Source organism: Halichoerus grypus, chromosome 5 (assembly GCF_964656455.1).
Source record: "Halichoerus grypus chromosome 5, mHalGry1.hap1.1, whole genome shotgun sequence".
NCBI lineage: Eukaryota > Metazoa > Chordata > Mammalia > Carnivora > Phocidae > Halichoerus > Halichoerus grypus.
Window position 1 is genome coordinate 74813425 of NC_135716.1, and position 22128 is coordinate 74835552.

General features: G+C 41.8%; 1 pseudogene; it reads left to right on the forward strand.

Moving 5' to 3' along the window:
* Window positions 1–3266: 3266 nt before the first annotated feature.
* LOC118520586 (E3 ubiquitin-protein ligase TRIM32-like) lies at window positions 3267–21073 on the forward strand (annotated as a pseudogene).
* Window positions 21074–22128: the final 1055 nt, after the last annotated feature.

Consider the following 22128-nt stretch of genomic DNA (forward strand, 5'->3'; position numbering starts at 1 on the left):
TGGCTATTTAAATGTAAACTAAAGTTATTTATTTATTATTTGTTAAATAATAGTTAAAATAAATAATTAAAATCAATTACGTGGCTATTTAAATTTAAATTAATTAAAATTTCAGAATATTTAAAATTCCGTTCCTCCGTCATGCTGGGCAGAGTAAAAGTGCAGAAGCCATATGTGTCCAGTGGCTGCATATTCCACAACACAGATGTCCATCATCGTGGAAGGCACTATGAAACAGCACTACTCAAAAGGCACTCTTTATTTTTCCTTCTTCTTTTAATCAGGAAGTTACAGCTTGGCCTAAACTAAGTGAATTTTCAAAAAAGCTAGAGGTTACCAGCTAGTTTAAACTGCATATTCAGTCCCAAAATCTAAAGGAACATAATTCCAAACATCAGTTACCAAAGCAAATGAAAAAAATAAACCAACACGTGACTTATCCATCCTTTTCTGCTGGTTGAACACCAAGTCATTTTTTTTTAAGATTCAGATGTCCTAGGGGCACCTGGCTGGCTCAGTCAGTAAAGCATGCAACTCTTGATCTCAGGGCTGTGAGTTCAAGCCCCACCTTGGGTGTAGAAATGACTTAAAAATAAAACCTTAAAAAAAAAAAAAATTCATCTGCCCTAGAAAGGCTTTCCTGACTCAGTTCAATCCCCCAGGATCTTCAAGGAAATGACCACTATCTCTCTCACTGATTCCTGTATATGGGTCCAGCAAGGATCCCAAATTTAAAAAGAAAAATTTATTCTACGTAACTGTCTCCACCTTTGTTTCTAAGATCTTTAAAAACAGGCACCTGATCCCATTGGTCATTATAACCCCAGCCCACATTACCTAGTAGGGGCATAATAAAAAAAGTAAACCAAAAACTGACTACATTGGTGCTTGGGTGGCATAGCTGGTTAACCGTCTGTCTGACTCTTGGTGTCAGCTCAGGTCATGATCTCAGGGTCATGAGATCGAGCCCCACATGGGGCTCTGCGATCAGCATGGAATCTGCTTCAGATTCTCTTTCCCTCTCCCTCTGCCCCTCCTGCTCTTGCTCTCTTTCTCTCTCCAAAGTAAATAAATAACTATTTAAAAAAATAAATAAATAATGAATAAATAAATACAATTTATAAACTGACTACATCAGTTACTGAGCACCTGTGTGTGCCAGATTCCAGAGCTCTGCCTCGTTACAGTAATCCAGTCCCACCCTCCACAAGCTCATTATCGGGCATTGATTTCCTTAATCTGATTTAAAGTGTTATATGAACCCATTTAGTCAGACTCTGCTCTGCCAGAGGAAGAAAGAGCATTCCAAAAATTAAAGTTGTTAAAATTAATAAGTCCAAAAATAACCAAAGTCTGACAAACTGTCACGGGCAAGAGGAGCCTAAGAGACATGACAACTAAGTATAACGTGGAATCCTGGAACAGAATAACAGAATAAGGATGTCAAATAAAAAATAAGGAAATCTGAATGAAGTACTGAATTTAGTGAATGATAATGTATCGATACCAATTCACTCACTGTGACAAATGGACACTAATGGTAAGATGTTGACATGGGGGAAGTTGGTTATGGGGTATATATGAACCCTCTGTGCTATGTTCACAACACTGCTGTAAACCTAAATACCATTTCATTCTCACGAGGAAATATTCTGACACAGACTGAGGCTAATCCATAAAATTCATAGAGTTGGACGTTACCTCTAACAAGCTCTTTTCCTGGGGCGCCTGGGAGGCTCAGTCGTTAAGCGTCTGCCTTCAGCTCAGGTCATGAGCCCAGGGTCCTGGGATTGCGCCCCGCATTGGGCTCCCTGTTCAGCGGGCAGCCTGCTTCTTTCTCCCTCTCCCTCTCCCTCTGTGTAGTTTCTCTTTTTACTTCTCTCTCTCTCTCTCTCTCCCCCCGCTCTGCCCCTCAAATAAATAAATCAATCTAAAAATTTTTTTTTAAAAATGGTCTTTGCTCTCTGAAAGGAAATTATTTTCTTGGTTTTCTTTTTTAACATTTTCTCTTTTTCAACAATTTACAAGAGGTATGGAAAATTCAATATATGAAAATATGAGGAGTGTTGAAGTAAGTAACGATTGGACACAATTACAGTAAAGTTGGTGGATTTGGTGAGGTCTTGGCATCGTCTGGGTCATGCTTCTTACACTTGAAGGTGCGAGCAAGTCCCCTGAGAAGCTTGGGAAAAGTCCACTGTGATCCAGTGGGGCTGGGGTGGAGCCTGAGAGTCTAACAAGCTGCCTGGTAATGCTGCTGCCGCTGGTTCTCAGACCACGGATCAAGGCAAAGAGGAATTTTCAAGCCAAAGACCCCCACCTTCATCCGCAGGCTGGGACTTGCTTTCCCGACACACTGTCCACTGTCTGCCCCTGGGAACCCATGCCAGCTTATAGGTTGGTCCCCCCTCCCCCAGGGTACAAAGCTGAACACGCCTTGCCACACATTTGCGCGCACGCACACACATGCAGACACGCACACACATTTTCCTTTCGCTGTTTTCTTGCCTGGTGCGCCCTCAACATGAATCTGTGTTAGGTACCAGTGCTGGAATGACAACCGTCAAAGAGACCTTCCACAAAGAGCCCACCATCTAGTGAGAGATCCGTTGTTTAAATGTCCAGTTGCAATACAGTCTGCTAAGTAATGCAATCGATAAGCAGGGGTGCTAGAAGAAAATGTAAAAAAAAAAAAAAAAATGGCCCTTACATTTAGGAGACAGACTGCTCGTCTGTGCCGGACATGACTGGCACTGTTCATGGTGCCGATAGTTGGATAACGAGCACATCTAGAATTACCTTGCATTGCCCAAGTCACGTGTGTATAGTGAATGTCACACAGTATACCGTGCTGGTCTACTTTAATTGAATTCAGTAAAGATATGAATACTTTGTTTGGCTGGCATATATTAAATTATTATACAAACGGGGGACAATGTCCCTTCTCAAGGGACATTTGTGGGTCAGAGAGGTCCCCAAAGAAGTTGGCATCAAAGCTGAGACTCCATTAGTGGACGCCTGGGTGGCTCAGTCAATTAAGACACTGCCTTAAGCCTGGGTCATGATCCCTGGGTCCTGGGACCGAGTCCCGCATCGGGCTCCTTGCTCAGCAGGGAGTCTGCTTCTCCCTCTCCTCCCCACTCGTGCTCTTTCTTGCTATCTCTCTCTCTCACACACAAATAAATAAAAAAAATATTTTTTAAAAAAAAGCTGAGACTCCATTAGTTGGGAAGCCCCCTGACCTTGGCCACTGGAGGAAGAGCACTATGAGGAAAAGGATCGGCTACTGTAAGGTCTGGAGTCAGACACGGGGCAACCTGCAGGAACACGTGTATTTCAGTGCTGCTGGGACATATAGTCTTGACGGGAGGGTGAGTCAGTGGCCAGGCCTCGAAGCAGAGAGGACAAAACCCCAGGTCTTATCCCATCTGTCCCACATTTTTACTGATCAGCTCAGTTTATAGTTATTTCTTCTTCCACTAAATTCTATCACATCAATGAACTTTACTGCTCATCATATGTTACCTTGATTCAGGGACTTGTGCAAATGTCTCCTTTAGATGAAAACCCCTTAGAAAAAAGGACAACTGGATCTTTCTTTGTAACATTGTCACACTGTCTTTCATGGATGTGGTGCTCAGTTAATATTTCTTGGACGAATCAGTAAGACAATTAGAGAGGCAATATTTTCACAATTAAACCAGGCCATGCTCACAATATTCACCTGTTGCTCTGAGCATCTGAAATCAGACTAAGTTGATCTTGTCTTTTATTCTTTAAAACATTTCACACTTATTTCCAATGCTCAGCACAGCCTGAACATGTATTGATTGATTTTCTCAAATCCTTTCTGTGTTTTCAATAACACTGCTTTAAGGGGCGCCTGGGTGGCTCAGTCGTTCAGCGTCTGCCTTCAGCTGAGGTCATGGTCCCAGGGTCCTGGGATCGAGCCCCACATCGGGCTCCCTGCTCAGCGGGAAGCCTGCTTCTCCCTCTCCCACTGCCCCTGCTTGTGTTCCCTCTCTCACTGTGTCTCTCTCTGTCGAATAAATAAAATCTTTAAAAAAAAAATTTTTTTTAAATAATAAAAAAACAATACTGCTTTAAGCAGTAGGTCTTTCAAGTGCATAGTTACTTCCTGTTCCGACACGTGGTCTCTTGATGAGTTCTACCAGAGCATTCTGGGCAGGTTCCTATCCTTCCAGGTTGCAATGTTGTCTAAATTGCATCTTCCAGCCTGGGCTTCACCCAGCAGGGTAAGAGCCCTGGTGGGCCCAGAGAAGGTTACACGTTCCCATTGCTCCCCTTCCCTCTCCTGCAGGCTTGCCCCAGCCTCTCTCCTTCATGCCTGCTCCATGAAAGGGCAGCAGAATTTATTTGCCCACCTTCCTCTTCCTGCTCCCCACAACCTTTGAAAGCTCTACACTGTGACCCCAGATGATTTGTCTCTGGGTCAGCCAAATCCCAGCTCCTAGTAGAACCAGCTTCCAGTGGAACTGTGTAAAGGAATCTCAAAACCCTGCACCAGGGTCCTATTGTTCACAACTGTTCTATTAACAGGATATTTTGAAACCAAATGTGTTGCGCTGTTTTTGTAAGTGGTGCTAACTATGTACCATATGCTGTTTTAAGCACTTCTGTAATGGTAACTAATCAATCTTCCCTAAAGAACTTGCTCTTTGGGGTGCCTGGGTGGCTCAGTCGGTTAAGCATCCAGCTCTTGATTTCTGCTCAGGTCATGATCTCAGGGTTGTGGAATCGAGCCCCACCTTGGGCTCCGTGCTCAGCAGGGAGTCTGCTTGAGATTCTGACTCTCCCTCTCCCTCTGCTCCTCCCCACCCTGTGCACTCTCTCACACTCTCACGTGTGCTCTCTCTTTCTCTACAAAATAAATAAATATATCTTTAAAAAAAAAAAAGAAGAAGAACATGCTGTTCTTACACTCCTCTCCTTTTTACAGGGAAGGAAATAAAATCACAGAGCTGGATCTAGTTTTGAACCACAGACTATGCTGCCTCTTGCTTTTGCTTACCAAGTTTTTTGTTTCAAAAAATGGCTTTTATAAACATTCATCTCCTCTCTTTCCTAAAATCCTGCCAAAATGACAGTAGAGGAATTATAAAATTATAAAAAGAAGGAAGAGGAGACAACAGCAGTTAAGAAATGTCAGCCAATTGTGCAGATACAATGAGGAGAAGGCGTGGTAACTGACTTAGCAGGCCAGTTCATCCTGGGGAACTCCTCATGGAAGGCAAGGAGAAGGTGCCATTCAAAACAGGAAACTGTATGAAATTCTGGACGCAGAACACCCAGACCCTAGGTCTGCCTCACATCATCCCACAACAGGTAGCTCCTTCCCACTCTCTCCTCCGAAACCAGAGCCAGGGGCGGGCAGGACTAGGATGGACCCACATGGGGTGCCTGGTGCAGGTCCACATGTGGGCCTTTGGGTTCTAGCCTTCTGCTCCGCTCACAGATACCAGCAGCCATGCTTATGGCCACCTCTCCCTCCACCCCCTCATCAAGTGGAGATTAGAGTATAATAATTATTCTCCAGTGAAATTCCAAGAGAAAATATGTCCAGATAATGACATTTGGGAGTACACAAATGAAAGGATTGCCCCCTATTTCTTAGCAGTGAAGCTCATCAGGCTACAAGCCCTTACAATATAGCAGGGCTTCCCACCAGCTCTTAGCTATGAAGGGACAGCTGAAGATTACCATACATTTGAAGAAATCCTTGTACATGGAAATGACAACAGCAGTTAGAAATCTGAAAGAAGGCCCACCTGGGTGGCTCAGTTGGTTAAGCATCTGCCTTCGGCTCAGGTCATGATCCCAGGGTCCTGGGATTGAGCCCCACATCAGGCTCTCTGTTCAGCAGGGAACCTGCTTCTCCCTCTCCCTCTGCCTGCTCCTCTACCTACTTGTGATCTCTCTCTCTCTGTGTCAAATAAATAAATAAATAAAATCTTTTTTAAAAATCTGAAACAAAACAGATGGCACACCCAAATCTGGAAATTTAAGGATAATTTAATGGAGGGACAGCTGACAAAAATAAGCAGTGCTCAGGGTGGATAAATATGAAGGATGGGCTGCCCAAATCTGGAGAATGTAGTTGTACAGAGAGTCTATTTGCCCAGAACTGTGGCCTTTGGTAGGAGAATCTTGGAGCGGTTGGGGAGTGATTGCTTGGGGGAGCCAATACTCCAAATTCATTCTCTCTGTCCAGCTTTCCCACAGGCCAAGCCCATACAGAATCTAAAGGGCACAGGAGCCTGTTGATACAGCCTCTATGGCAAAAAGCAGAGGGTTGGATTTGAGTGACCTTGAGTATAGCTTGGTGGGGCCAAGGGAAAATATTTGTCACCAAGATGGAAACAAAGAGAAGAGAGAGAGGAGAATAGGAAAGAAGCAAAGACAATGCAGAGAATAGAAGTCATAATATCCTCAAAGGAAGAAAAGAATATATATATACACACACATATATTTAAGATTTATTTCTTTATTTCAGAGAAAGAGAGAGCACAAGGAGGGGGAAAGGAAGAGGGAGAGAGGAAGCAGACTCCCTGCTGAGCAGGGAGCCTGATGGATGTGGGGCTCAATCCCACAACTCTAAGGTCATAACCCGGAACTGAAACCAAGAGTCGAACACAACGGACTGAGCCAACCAGTGTCCCAAGATTATATATTAAGAAGAGAATATATATCTTAAAAGATTAAAGAAGAAAGAGACCATGGATAGCACAATATTAGAACTGAAATTTTAAAAATCCAATGGAATGTTGGAAGTTAAAATCAGATAAATATCCAGAAAGTAGAATAAGAATGAGAACATATAGAAAGTAGGAAATAAATAAGATAATTAGTGGATCGGGGCACCTGGGTGGCACAGCTGGCTAAGTAACCAACTCTTGATTTTGGCTCAGGTCATGATCTCAGGGTCCTGGGATTGAACCCCATGTCAGGCTCCCTGATCAATGGGGATTCTGCTTCAGGATTCTCTCCCTCACCCTGTCTCCCTTCGGCTTGCTCACACTCTTTTTCTCTCTCCAAAATAAATAAATAAATCTTTAAAAAAAAAGGAGAATTAATGGATCAATCCAGATGTTATAACTTAAAATCTGATAAGTTGTACTCCAGAAAAAAAAAAACAAAAACAAAAACAGAGAAAAAGGGGTAATCAAAAAAATAATGCCAGAATAATTTCTTTAATGAGTTAGCTTGAAAGGGCCCACCACATACCCACCACAATTAATTTTTTAAATTCATGCAAAGGCATATCATTAAAAATTTTGTTCCTTAAATGTAAAGGGAAGACAGAGAGGTAAACCCAGTAACAATTCAAGGAAAAGGAATGTGAATGTCATCAGATTCTCAACAACAAAGCTGGGTGTTACACAACGTCAAAATTCCAATAGGTGCACCTGGGTGGTTCAGATGGTTAAGCGTCTGCCTTCAGCTCAGGTCATGATCCTAGGGTCCTGGGATTGAGCCCCGCATCGGGCTTCCTGCTCAGTGCAGAGCCTGCTTCTCCCTCTCCCTCTGCCATTCCCTCCACTTGTACTCTCTGGCTCTATCTGTCTGTCAGATATTTAAATAAAAATCTTTTTAAAAAAAATTCCATTGGAACTCTATAATCAGCCAAATTATAAATCAAATGTGAAGATAGAATAAAAACCTTTGCAGACATGCAAAGACCACAAAAATAGAACTCTCAGAAAACCTAGATGACCTTGAGTCTAGTGATGACTCTTCAGATACAAGACCAAAGGCACAATCCATGAAAGAAATAATGGATAAGCTGGGCTTCATTAAAATTCTAAACATCTGCTGTGCCAAAGGCAATGTCAATAGATGAAAAGACAACTCAAAGACTCGGAGAAAGTAATTGCAAAAGACACATTTGAAAAAGAACTACTACTCAAAACACACAAGTAACTCCTAAAACTCAACAATAAAAAACAATTTGATTTAAAAAATGGGCCAAATAATCCTTATATCAGACAAATTAGATTTTAAACCAAAGACTATAATAAGAGATGAGGAAGGGCACTACATCATAATTAAAGGGTCTATCCAACAAGAAGATCTAACAATTGTAAATATCTATGCCCCTAACATGAGAGCAGCCAATTATATAAGCCAATTAATAACAAAATCAAAGAAACACATCGACAATAATACAATAATAGTAGGGGACTTTAACAACCCCTCACTGAAATGGACAGATCATCTAAGCAAAAAATCAACAAGGAAATAAAGGCTTTAAATGACACACTGGACCAGATGGACTTCACAGATATATTCAGAACATTCCATCCAAAAGCAACAGAATACATGTTCTTCTCTAGTGCCCTTGGAACATTCTCCAGAATAGATCACATCCTGGGTCATAAATCAGGTCTCGACTGGGATCATTCCGTGCATATTTTTGGACCACAGTGCTTTGAAACTAGAACTCAATCACAAGAGGAAAGGTGGAAAGAACTCAAATACAGGGAGGCTAAAGAGCATCCTACTAAAGAATGAATGGGTCAACCAGGAAATTAAAGAAGAATTTAAAAAGTGCATGGAAACAAATGAAAATGAAAACATAACAGTTCAAAATCTTAGGGATGCAGCAAAGGCGGTCCTAAGAGGAAAGTACAGAGCAATACAAGCCTTTCTCAAGAAACAAGAAAGGTGTCAAATACACAACATAACCCTACACCTAAAGGAGCTGGAGAAAGAACAGCAAATAAAGCCTAAACCCAGCAGGAGAAGAGAAATAATAAAGATCAGAGCAGAAATCAATGAAATAGAAACCAAAAGAACAGTAGAACAGGTCAATGAAAGTAGGAGCTGGTTCTTTGAAAGAATTAATAAGATTGATAACCCCCTGGCCAGATTTATCCAAAAGAAAAGAGAAATGCCCCAAATAAATAAAATCATGAATGAAAGAGGAGAGATCACAAACAACACCAAAGAAATACAAACAATTATAAGAACATATTATGAGCAACTATATGCCAGCAAATTAGACAATCTGGAAGAAATGGATGCATTCCTAGAGACGTATAAAGTACCAAAGGAACCAGGAAGAAATAGAAAACCTGAACAGACTCATATCCACTAAGGAAATTGAAGCAGTAATCAAAAATCTCCCAAAACCAAGAGCCAGGGCCAGATGGCTTTAAAGATGGCTTTAAAGAAGAATTAATACCTATTCTTCTGAAGCTGTTTCAAAGAATAGAAATGGAAGGAAAACTTCCAAACTCATTTTATGAAGCCAGCATTACCTTGATCCCAAAACCAGACAAAGACCCCATTAAAAAGAAGAACTACAGACCAATATCCCTGATGAACATGGATGCAAAAATTCTCACCAAAATCCTAGCCAATAGGATCCAACAGTACATTAAAAGGATTATTCACCACAACCAGTGGGATTTATTCCTGGGCTGCAAGGTTGGTTCAACTTCCGCAAATCAATCAATGTGATACAATACATTAATAAAAGAAAGAACAAGAACCATATGATCCTCTCAATAGATGCAGAAAAAAGCATTTGACAAAGTACAGCATCCTTTCTTGATTAAAATGTTTTAGAGTGTAGGGATAGAGGGTACATACCTCAATATCATAAAAGCCATCTATGAAAAACCCACAGCAAATATCATAGTCAATGGGGAAAAACTGAGAGCTTTTCCCCTAAGGTCAGAAACATGACAGGCATGTCCACTCTCACCACTGCTGCTCAACATAGTACTAGAAGTCCTAGCCTCAGCAATAAGACAACAAAAAGAAATAAAATGCATCCGAATCAGCAAAGAAGAAGTTAAACTCTCACTTTTTGCCAATGATATGATATTTTATGTGGAAAACCTAAAAGACTCCACCCCAAAACTGCTAGAACTCACGCAGGAATTCAGTAAAGTGGCCGGATATAAAATCAATGCACAGAAATCAGTTGCATTTCTATACACCAACAACAAGACAGAAGAAAGAGAAATTAAGGAGTCAATCCCATTTACAATTGCACCCAAAACCATAAGATACCTAGGAATAAATCTAACCAAAGAGGCAAAGAATCTGTACTCAGAAAACTATAGAATACTCATGAAAGAAATTGAGGAAGACACAAAGAAATGGAAAAACGTTCCATGCCCATGGATTGGAAGAACAAATATTGTGAAGATGTCAATGCTACCTAGAGCAATCTACACATTTAATGCAATCCTTATCAAAATACTATCAACTTTTTTCAAAGAAATGGAACAAATAATCCTAAAGTTTGTATGGAACCAGAAAAAGACCCCGAATAGCCAGAGGAATGTTGAAAAAGAAAAGCAAAGCCGGTGGCATCACAATTCCGGACTTCAAGCTCTATTACAAAGCTGTCATCATGAAGACAGTATGGGACTGGCACAAAAACAGACACATAGATCAATGGAACAGAATAGAGAGCCCAGAAATGGACCCTCAACTCTACGGTCTTCGACAAAGCAAGAAAGACTGCCCAATGGAAAAAAGACAGTCTCTTCAACAAATGGTGTTGGGAAAATTGGACAGCCACATGCAGAAGAATGAAACTGGACCACTTCCTTACACCACACACAAAAATAGACTCCAAATGGTTGAAAGATCTAAATGTGAGACAGGAGTCCATCAAAATCCTTGAGGAGAACACAGGCAGCAACCTCTTTGACCTCAGCCATACAACTTCTTCCTAGACACATCGCCAAAGGCAAGGGAAGCAAGGGCAAAAATGAACTATTGGGACTTCATCAAGATAAAAAGCTTTTGCAAAGCAAAGGAAACAGTCAACAAAACCAAAAGACAACCGACAGAATGGGAGAAGATATTTGCAAATGACAGATCAGATAAAGGGCTAGTATCCAAAATCTATAAAGAACTTATCAAACTCTGGGGCGCCTGGGTGGCTCAGTTGGTTAAGCGACTGCCTTCGGCTCGGGTCATGATCCTGGAGTCCCGGGATCGAGTCCCACATCGGGCTCCCTGCTCAGCGGGGAGTCTGCTTCTCCCTCTGACCCTCCTCCCTCTCATGCTCTCTGTCTCTCACTGTCTCTCTCGCAAATAAATAAAAAAATCTTAAAAAAAAAAAAAAAAAAAAGAACTTATCAAACTCAACACTCAAAGAACAAAGAATCCAATCAAGAAATGGGCAGAAGACATGAACAGACATTTCTGCAAAGACATCCACATGGCCAACAGACACATGAAAAAGTGCTCAACACCACTCGGCATCAGGGAAATACAAATCAAAACCTCAATGAGATACTACCTCACACCAGTCAGAATGGCTAAAATTAAAAAGTCAGGAAACGACCGATATTGGTGAGGATGCGGAGAAAGGGGAACCCTCCTACACTGTTGGTGGGAATGCAAGCTGGTGCAGCCACTCTGGAAAGCAGTATGGAAGTTCCTCAACAATTTGAAAATAGAGCTACCCTACAACCCAGCAATTGCACTACTGGGTATTTACCCCAAAGATACAAATGTAGTGATCCGAAGGGACACCTGCACCCCAATGTTTATAGCAGCAATGTCCACAATAGCCAAACTACGGAAAGAGCCTAGATGTCCGTCGACAGAAGAATGGATAAAGAAGATGTGGTATACATGAAAAGTGGAATTTTTTATGTATGAGCCATCAAAAAAATGAAAAATAAGTCAATCAGAGAAAGACAATTATCATATGATCTCACTGATAGGAATTTCGGAAACAAGACAGAGGATCATAGGGGAAGGGAGGGAAAAATGAAACAAGATGAAACCAGAGGGAGAGACAAATCATAAGAGACTTTTAATCTCAGGAAACAAACTGAGGGTCACTGGAGGGGAGAGGGGTGGGAGGAAAGGGGTGGCTGGGTGATGGACATTGGGGAGGGTATGTGCTATGGTGAGCACTGTGATTGTGTAAGACTGATGAATCACAGACCTGTACAAATAATACATTATATGTTAATAAATTTTTTTTTTTTAAAAAATGGGCCAAGACCCGATTAGACACCTCACCAAAGAAGATGGCAAATAAGCATAGAAAAGTTGCTCCACATCATATGTCATCAGGGAAATGCAGGCTAAACGAGATGCCACAACACAACCTATCAGAATGACTAAAATTCAGAACACTGATGAGGATGTGGAGCAATGGGAATTCTCATCCATTGTTGGTGGGAATGCAAAATAGTACAGTCACTTTGGAAGATTTCTCACAAAAATCTGGCAGTTTGACAATTTCTTACTAAACTAAACATACTGTTTGCATATTATCCAGCAATCGTGCTCCTTGATATTTACCCAAAGGAGTTGGAAACATCTGTCCATGAACGTGGATATTTGTAGCAGCTGTATTCATAATTGCCAAAACTTGGCAGCAACCAAGATGTCCTTCAGTAGGTGAATGGATAAACAAATGGTGGTTCATCCAGACAGTGGAATATTATTCAGAACTAAAAAGAAATGAGCTATCAAGCCATGAAAAGACATAGAAGAAGCTTAAGTGCAAATTACTAAGTGAAATAAACCTATCTGAAAAGATTACATACTGTATGATTCCAACTATATGACATCTTTAAAAAGGCAAAAGTATGAGGACAGTAAAAGGATCACCGTTGCTAGAGGTTTGGGGTGGATGGGAAGGGATGAATAGGTAGAGCACAGAGAATTTTTAGGACAGTGAAAGTGCTCCATATGATATTATTTTTTTAAAGATTTTATTTATTTATTTATTTGAGAGAGAGAGAGAGAATGAGAGAGAGAAAGAGAGCACATGAGAGGGGGGAGGGTTAGAGGGAGAAGCAGACTCCCTGCTGAGCAGGATGCGGGACTCGATCCTGGGACTCCAGGATCATGACCTGAGCCAAAGGCAGTCACTTAACCAAATGAGCCACCCAGGCGCCCACTCCATATGATATTATAATGACACATACATGTCATAATATGTTATTCCCAACCCATAGAATGCATAACACCAAGAGTAAACCCTAATATAACCTATGGACTTTGGGTAATTATGATGGGTCAATGTGGGTTCATCAGCTGCAACAAATTTACCACTCTGGTGATAGAGATGGATAATGGAGAGGCTATGCATGTGTGGGGGTGGGGAAATACAAGAAATCTCAGTCCTTTCTCCTCAGTTTTGCTATAAACTTAAAACTGCTCTAAAAAATAGTCTTAATACAAAAGAGAGAGTTCTCATATATACCTTCTTAGGTTGCTACTGGATGGTGTGCCTCAGTAAACAAGGGAATGAACAAGAAAAAAAGGAACATGGGATCTTACCGTAATAGAAACTTATGCAGAAAACTGATTCATCAAAAAATAACATAAAAGCGTGTTATTTAGAAATTTGGAGTTTCTAATTAAAAAAATATATCTGGAAGAGTTGAAAGAAGTTGTCTCTGAGGAGTGGAACTGGGACCACAATTTTCCAATATAACGCTCCAGGCACCATTTTAAAGCCTACTGTAGATATTTACTTTCATAAAAATTAAAATCAATAGATGATGTTTTCTTTACCACCTTGCCTATTTCTTCTATATTACCCCACTCAGAATGTCTCAGGAACACTTCCCATCCCTCCCAGAAGATTGCCATCAGGTCATTTGTTCATCAAGCTATTTCCAAATATTTTCTATCTGCCATATACTGTGTTTGGGCAAAAGTATATATAAGGATGTTAGAAAATTCTCGCCCATGAAGAATTTCCCATATGATTAAGAGATGAGAAATGAATGATTAAATCATAATAAGAGAGACATACTCAGTTAGATGGCACAAATTATAACTGTTACAGCAGGTAAGATATAAATCTGTGAACCGAGGCAATAAAGAAAAGCTTCAGGATAGACTGGGATCTGCAGTGGGTATTGGCATGTGGTTATGATTTGGTGAGAGAAAAACAAGTAAATATTCAAGACTAAGCTAATAGCCAAGCAAAGACGAAATCAAGAATGACTCAAAGAATTGTGAGCAAATGATGATGGAGATAAATCATAAGAAGTGAGTTTAGGGCACCTGGGTGGCTCAGTCGGTTAAGCGACTGCCTTCAGCTCAGGTCATGATCCTGGAGTCCCGGGATCGAGTCCCGCATCGGGCTCCCTGCTCAGCCGGGGAGTCTGCTTCTCCCTCTGACCCTCCTCCCTCTCGTGCTCTCTGTCTCTCACTCTCTCTCTCAAATAAATAAATAAAAATCTTTAATAAAAAAAAAAAAAAAAAAAAAAAGAAGTGAGTTTAGAGGGGCACCTGGGTGGCTCAGTAGGTTAAGCGTCTGCCTTTGGCTCAGGTCATGATCTCAGGGTAGTGGGATTGAGCCCCATGTCGGGCTCCCTGCTCAGCAGAGAGCCTGCTTCTCCCTCCCCCTCTGCCTGCTCATCCTATCTCTCTCATACTCTCTCAAATAAATAAATAAAATCTTAAAAAAAGAAGAAGAAGAAGAAGAAGTGAGTTTAGAAAGATGAGCCAGAACTAAACAGACAGGAGTCAGTGAACTCAGGACTTCTCTTAGTGGGTAACAAGGACGCCCCCCCAAAGGATTTTGACCCTGGTAAAATTACAGCAGTGTTTTGGGCAGACTGATCCAGGAGCTAAGCTCAAAATGGTCAGAGGGAGCAGAAAATCTTGAGGCATGCTCTCTTGAAATCACTGAAGCATAAAGTTCTAAGCGTCTGGACCAGGTGAGTTACTGGACCTCACCTACAGGAGAAAAGCCCTTCAATGTGCTCATTCATTCTCACGACAAACATTTACGGGGCTCAGCGTGTCAGGTGGTGCACCAGCTATCGGTGCCCTGTAGACGAGTCACTGAATGTGGAGTGTAGCCTTTGGTAAGGGAGCTCCTCCCAACAGCAGGCAAATCCCAGAAAGGGACACCCAGCTAAGTGCTGTCCTCTGTCAGCGCTCCAGGAAGACAGACTTGAAGGGAAAATCTGGGCAGCACCTACCTCATCCACTACAAATGTCACCAGTTGTGAGATGGTTTCTGATATCAGACATGCTAGGATAGGAAAAAGTGTACCTCTTCAAGTCAGTTAAACACAGTATATGTGTAATCGATTCCTTTTCTGCTTACATCATTTTGAGTCAGTTTGGTGACTTGCAACAAAGAATCCTCATGGTACAGCGGAGAAAGAGGTCACAAGAAAAATGATACACCTAGTTGTGGGGTTTTTTTTTAACATTTTAATTAGTTTAAGTGTACAGTTCAGTAGTGCTAAGTATGTTCACCTTGTTGTGCAACCATCACCACCATCCATCACCAGAACATTCTCATCTTGCAAAACTGAAACTCTGTACCATTAAACAATAACTTCCCATTTCCCCCTTCCTTCAGCCCCTGGCAGCCACCATTCTACTTGCTTTCTCTATGGATTTGACTACTCTAAGTTCCTCATATAAGTAGAATCGTGCTGAACTTGTCTTTTTACAACCAGCTTATTTCACTTAGCATAATGTTCTCAAGTTTCATCCATGCTGGAGCATGTGACAGGATTTCCTTCCTTGTTAAGGTTGAATAATATTCCATTGTATGGATGTATCACATTTTGTTTATCCATTTATCCACCAAAGGATATTTGGGTTGCTTCCACCTCTCAGTTATTGTGAATAGTGTTGCTATGAACATTGGTGTGCAAATATCTCTTTGAGACCATACTTTGTATTCTTTCGGATATACACCCAGAAATAAGATTGCTAAATCAAATGGTAGCTCTTTTTTAATCTTTCGAGGAACTGCCACCCTGTTTTCCATGGTGGTGGCACCATTTTACAATCTCACCAACAGTGCATAAAGGTTCCAATTTATCCACATCCTCTCCAATGCTTGTTATTTTCTGTGTGTTTTTTTTAATAGAAGTCATCCTAATTAGTATGGGGTGATATCTCATCATAGTTTTTATTTGCATTTCTATAATGATTAATGATGTTGAGTATCATTTTATGTTTGCTGGCCATTTGTATATTCTTTGAAGAAATATCTATTCAAGTTCTTTGCCCATTTTTTGATGGGCTATTTGATTTTTTAGTTGCTGGGTTGTAAGAGTTCTTTATATGTTCTCAATATTAACCCCTTATCAGATATATGATTTCCAAATTGTATTGTAAATTTTTCAACTTCATACTTTCTTGCTGCCTCAATGTGATAAGGCTGGTCCCTGCCACAAGTTACTTTCTTGTCCTCCCCTAACCGTGACTTAATGATCTTAAATGCATCAGTGAAATCCCCTCATGCCTTTTGTTTGTGTACTCCATCTTGACCCCCAGTAAAGGCACTTAGCGTCCCTCAGCCCCCCACCTGCTAGGTTGAACTGGCTCTCTTAACACTCCCCCCATGCGGCCTTGCATGGCATGCCTCCTGTCTCTAGGACCTGTGAATATATAAATTTTATTTTCCTGCACCTCTCCTGTGACCCTTTTAGTGGTTGAACCTGGATGACCATCTCATGAAAGAATACAAAACACATTACTTCCTTCCGTTCCACAGGCAGTCTTTCACTCTGCTAATAGTGTTCTTTGACACCCAAAAGTAAGTTTGGCATAGTCCTATTTGTCTAGTTTTGCTTTTGTTGCCTATATTTTCATTGTCATAGCTAAGAAATCATTGCCAAGTGTAATGTCATGAAGACTTTCCCCTATGTTTTCTTCTAGGAGTTTTATATTTTGGGGTCTTACATTTAGGTTTTTAATCTATTTTTGAGATAACTTTTTCATATAATGTAAGAAAAGGACCCAACTGCATTTTTTCACAAGTGGATATCCAGTTTTCCCAACACTATTTATTGAAGAGACTGCCCATTGAATGATCTTGGCACCCTTGTCAAAGATCATTTGAGCATATATGCAAACGTTTATTTCTGGGTTGTCTATTCTATTCCATTGGTCTATGTGTCTTTATGCCATACTGTACCATACTGTGCTTTGATTTTATACTGTGTTTTGAAATCAGAAAGTGTTAGTCTCCCAACTTTGATCTTCTTTTTCAAAATTGTTTTGGGTGTTCAGGGTCCCCTGAGATTCCATATGAATTTTAGAATTTTTTTTCTATTTCTGCAAAAAAAAAAAATGTCGTTGGGATTTCAATACTACACCTACTTTTGAGCACATTGTGCTTGTCGTTTCTGTGAGGTGTCCACGTCCAGTAGGCAATTGATTTAGGACTCAGAAGGCACTAAGGATGGAATCAGTCATCTTACGTAGCATCCCTACTTTTCCAAGAAGCTTTAAATGATTGTCACCTTCCAAAATAACAGCAGGAAAAATAAATCCCAAAGGAAAAGAAACATCTGTATTGTTGACATTTTTCTTGCATTTCTCTTCATCCATAGAGTCTATACTCAGCATTTTAAAAGTAAGATCACTTGGCTTGATTCTCCTCAAAGAGAAAAGATAAGGTTTTTCCTAAATTTGAGGGAAATCACATTCTATGAGAAAGGGAGGAGGCAGCTAACAATCATCCTTCTCATTCTCTCTCACCTGAGTGCAGCAACCCAGCACCCACATAGAGTTTGGTGAGGTGGCTCAGGGCCCAGCAGCCAGCTTGCTGAGGCATTTCCTCAGTCCTACCTGAGCAGCACCACAGCCCCGCCACCAAAGCTCCTGCCCTGCCATTTTCAGGCGAGATAACAAAGACTCCAAACTAACCAGTGAAGTTCTCCACACTAGATACATTCAGGCTAGGATGCAAAATCCTAGGGCACACATCATAGACTTGTTCCCAACATATTCCGGGCAGGATTTTTTTATAGGACATATTTCCCAGTATTTCTAAACCATATACCAAGCATTACAAAGAAATCATTATGCCAGGTCTCTGTTCTTTTCTTTCCAAACTGTATGTCTCTCTAGAATACTAGATGGAGTAAAAAGATTTCAAGAGCTTTTTTTTTCAGGGCAGTATATTCATAAAGCTTACTTGCCATTGGTGATTAATTAATCCTTATTTTTACTCCATTTTCTATCAGCTTCCAGAGGGTGGTTAAGGGTTGGCTAAAATGTCTCCATCTCTACTCTTGCACTGGAATCAGCAAGAGTGCTTACTTAAATTCTTGGGGACTACTTCATACCTACTGAGGTCTCAGGATATGGACCAGGAATCTGTGCTATAAACAAACTCCCCAGGAGATTCTTATGCATGTGAACATTTGAGAAACACTGAACTATAGCAAATAAAAGTTTTACCCAAAGGAATTCAACTAAGAAAGTAATTATGATAATCATAAGATAATAATGATTCTTGCATAGTTTCCAGCATACAATCAGATATCCATTCATACAGTTGGGCATTTTACAAGTTTAGGGTATGCTGATTCTCCATTAGACTCTTATATCCTATTCCTGTTTAAATCTCTAAAAACGTGAGGCTTATTTTTTAAAAAATGCAATGATAAAGTAAGCCTTGAGTTGTTACTTACTTTCTCTTTAAGATTGAATAAAATTCCCAACCCTATTTTATATCATGATTCTCACACTTGGGAAATCCTTTACACTAGCTGTTAAAATCATTAAGCCAATGTCCTCGATTTAATCTTTAAGGTTGACCAGCCAGCATTGAGTCACTGTAATCTTCTAGGTCAGACAGGAAAAGAATTGACGTCGTTACCAAATACCACTGCGTAAGCGTCTTTGAGAAAATGGCAGCCAAGTGTACACAGTTGGGTAATGAGATGTGATGGGCAACAGTCCCTGAGCAGGTGAGCTGGAAGGCCTGGCATCTGGCATTCCATCCCTAACGATGCCCTTGTGTGAGCTGTCAAGGATCCATGACACACTTTCTCTGACATAACATATCTCAGGGAGTTATCAAGATGTTTCCTCTCTCCAGAAGATCAACCAGCCTATCAGGAATGATAATTTGGCACATGCTATGCTCAAGGGACAGATGCAATAAGGGATGTTTCATACAAAGGGGCTTCCACCGTGAGCCAGCAATGTTGATCTGCAGCTAAAAACAGAGATGCATAAAAATAAACCTTCAACCTCTCACCCTGAACAATGAAGATGTTTTCCAGAAAACTGCACAGAATCTAAACAGCCTCAGAGGTCACCAGTTCCTTTCTCCAGCTTTTACTTTTTAAAAAAGGAAAAATTAAAAAGAGGATCAGCTGACCTAGTTGGTTTATCTCACTAATCTGTAACACTGACTGCCCAAGAGACAAGTATAATACAAACATGGCCAAACAGTCTTGTTGGCTTATTTCTAGCTTTCAGAAACAAACAAAAAAGTTATAATTAGCTATAATTTAATATCCTAAATTATTATGAATACTTCCGTGTCAGAGGTTAATGTTAGTATTCAACTCCATTTTAAAGAGAGATGCCAAGATAACTCAGTTCCAACCACACATTCATTCTCTCTCTCCCTCTCTCTGTCTCTCCCAGCTGTCCCCAATTCAAGTCAAAGGGAGGGAAAACTGAGATGATTATCTGGGAATGAAGAGGGAGATGATCACATTAGTCTAAATGACCCAGGGCCTGTGCCCATGAATGCAAGCAAACCCAGGAACCAAGTGTAGCCAGAAGGGTCAAACATTGAAGACAAGGCACATTTCAGTTAATTCATGTCAAAATTAATTTTTTTAAAATATTTTCCTCTTTTTTTTAAGATTTTATTTATTTATTTGGGGTCGGGGGGACATAGAGGGAGAATGAGAGGGAGAAGCAGACTCCCAGTTGAGCAGAGAGCCTCACGTGGGGCTCGATCCCAGGACCCTGAGATCATGACCCCAGCCATAGGCAGACGCTTAACCAACTGAGCCACCCAGGTGCCCCCAAAATATTTCCCTCTTATCCCAAGGTTTTTGATCAGTAAGACAGAAAGATATGAACCGATGCTTATGCAGTGAATTATTTTACAAGGAGGGCTAAAGTTAAAGACAGAGTGTACTGCCCCCCCCCGCCCCCCCCACAACCTGTAAGTCCCCAGTCAGGGAAGGAAGGGCAGGAGGTCAGGCACGGAATATCCAGAGCAATGGGGCCATTTGCTGATCCATGTTTGTATATAATGTCCCCATCACTACCATTTTCCTATCACTGTCCCCAGACCAAACCATTCTAATAAATGTCCCCAGTCCCTTCCAACTTCTAACATCCTTATTTAAATGTCTATGGTAGGAGGCGGCGGTGGATGCCTCCTAGCCGTGGGTGGTCAGCAGGATTTGACCCTCTGGAGCAAGAACACCAAGCTATTTGGTTCTGGGCTGCGTTAGCAGACCTCTCAAGGGAAGTGCGACAGCCACTGCAACAGCAGCAGCTTCTCACCTGAACCTGGATGCCCTCCGGGAAGTGCTAGAATGCCCCATCTGCATGGAGTCCTTCACAGACGAGCGGCTGCAACCTAAGCTCCAGCACGGTGACCATACCATCTGCCCAATGCCTGAAGAAGCTCCTGGCCAGCAGCATCAGTGGTCACCGCTGTCCCTTTTGCAGCAAGATTACCCGCACAACCTGCCTCACCCAGCTGACAGGCAACCTGACGGTGCTGAAGATCATTGACACAGCCGGGCTCCGTGAGGCTGGGGTGCTGCTCCTGTGCCGCTCCTGTGGGCGGCGGCTGCCCGGGCAATCCTGCAGGAGCTGCGCTGTGATGTCGTGTGAGCCCTGCCCAGAGGCAGACCCCCAGCCCCTTGGCCACTCCCTGTCCAAGACGCAGCTGAAGAGCGGCATCAGGACACGGAGAGAAGTCGGCCGTTCTGCAGGAGCTTAAGGGGGGAGCTGCAGCAGCGCAAGGTGGCCTTGGAAGGGGTCTCCAAGGTCCTTCAGGCAAGGCATAAAGCAGTTCTCCAGGAGTACGCCTGAGGAACGCAGGGGCCAGGAAGAGCTGACTTGCTCTCGCAAGTTCTTCACCGGCTCTTTGGCTGAGGTTGAGAAGTCCAACAGTCAAGTGGTAGAGGAGCAGAGTTACCCGCTTACCATGGCAGAGGGGCAGGCTGTGTCTCACTGTGACTACTTCCTGGCCAAGATCAAGCAGGCTGATGTAGCGCTACTGGAGGAGACCGCTGATGAGGAGGAGCCTGAGCTCATGGCCAGCCTGCCCTGGGAGCTTACCCCACAGGCCAGTTTGCGGTAACTGACGTGGAAGGTGGAAAGCTCTGGTGCTTCACTGTTGACCGAGGAGCAGGGGTGGTCAAATACAGCTACCTCTGTCTTGCCGTGAGGCCCAAGTTTGTCACCTGTGATGCTGAGGGCTCTGTCTACTTCACCCAGGGCTTGGGCCTCAGTCTGGAGAATCGGCAGAATGAGCACCACCTGGAGGGTGGCTTCTCCATTGGCTCTGTGGGCCCCAATGGGCAGCTGGGTCACTTTGATAACCCTGGTCCCATATTTCCCTCTTATTATAATGTGCTTCATATGTGACACTTCCTCTTCTTTAGCCTGGAAATTGCTTGCCTTTTACAGGAATATATAGATTGGAATTATGTCAAAGCACAGAAAAATGGGAACAAGCAAACACAAATGCTAATATAGTCAGTACATACTCTTGAATATTCAGTCTCTAGAACACATCATTTTTCATCTTACCTCTCGCCACTGACTTATGTTAAGATTTGTTTGCAAAATTGTACAACACAGACCAGGGTCAACAAAGTGGAGAGGTGGACACATCTCGTTTTCATTAGATAAAACTGTTGGGTCTTTATTCTGTATTTTCCTCAAGTGACTGCACAATATTTGGTTTTGAGATTTATTTCCATTCCTCTATCAATAATTTAAAAATTGATAACTGTTTCTTTAAATAAATAAATAAATAAATAAATAAATAAATAAATAAATAACATCTTTGGTAGAGGCTACATTCTACTTGGGTCTTTTTTTTTTTTTTTAAACAACAGTCAATCCAGGCAAATAAACTCAACATTGTAGTCGAGGGGATGTGGAAATGAGGCTTGCCAGGGCTCTGCCTCTAGGAGGTGTGTGACTGGCCACTTTGGCCCACCGCTGCATGCCACTTAGTCTTCCTGGCCTCAGTCTCTTCATCTTCCCAGTGGGAGTGCCCATCTTGGTGGTTTTCAAGGCCTCTCCCAGCCACTGGTTTCCTAGGGTGGAAATCAAGGTGGTTCCTATTTCTGACCCCCATCCCTAAATCCACAATCCCATACTCCCCCACAGTGTGAAAACACACAC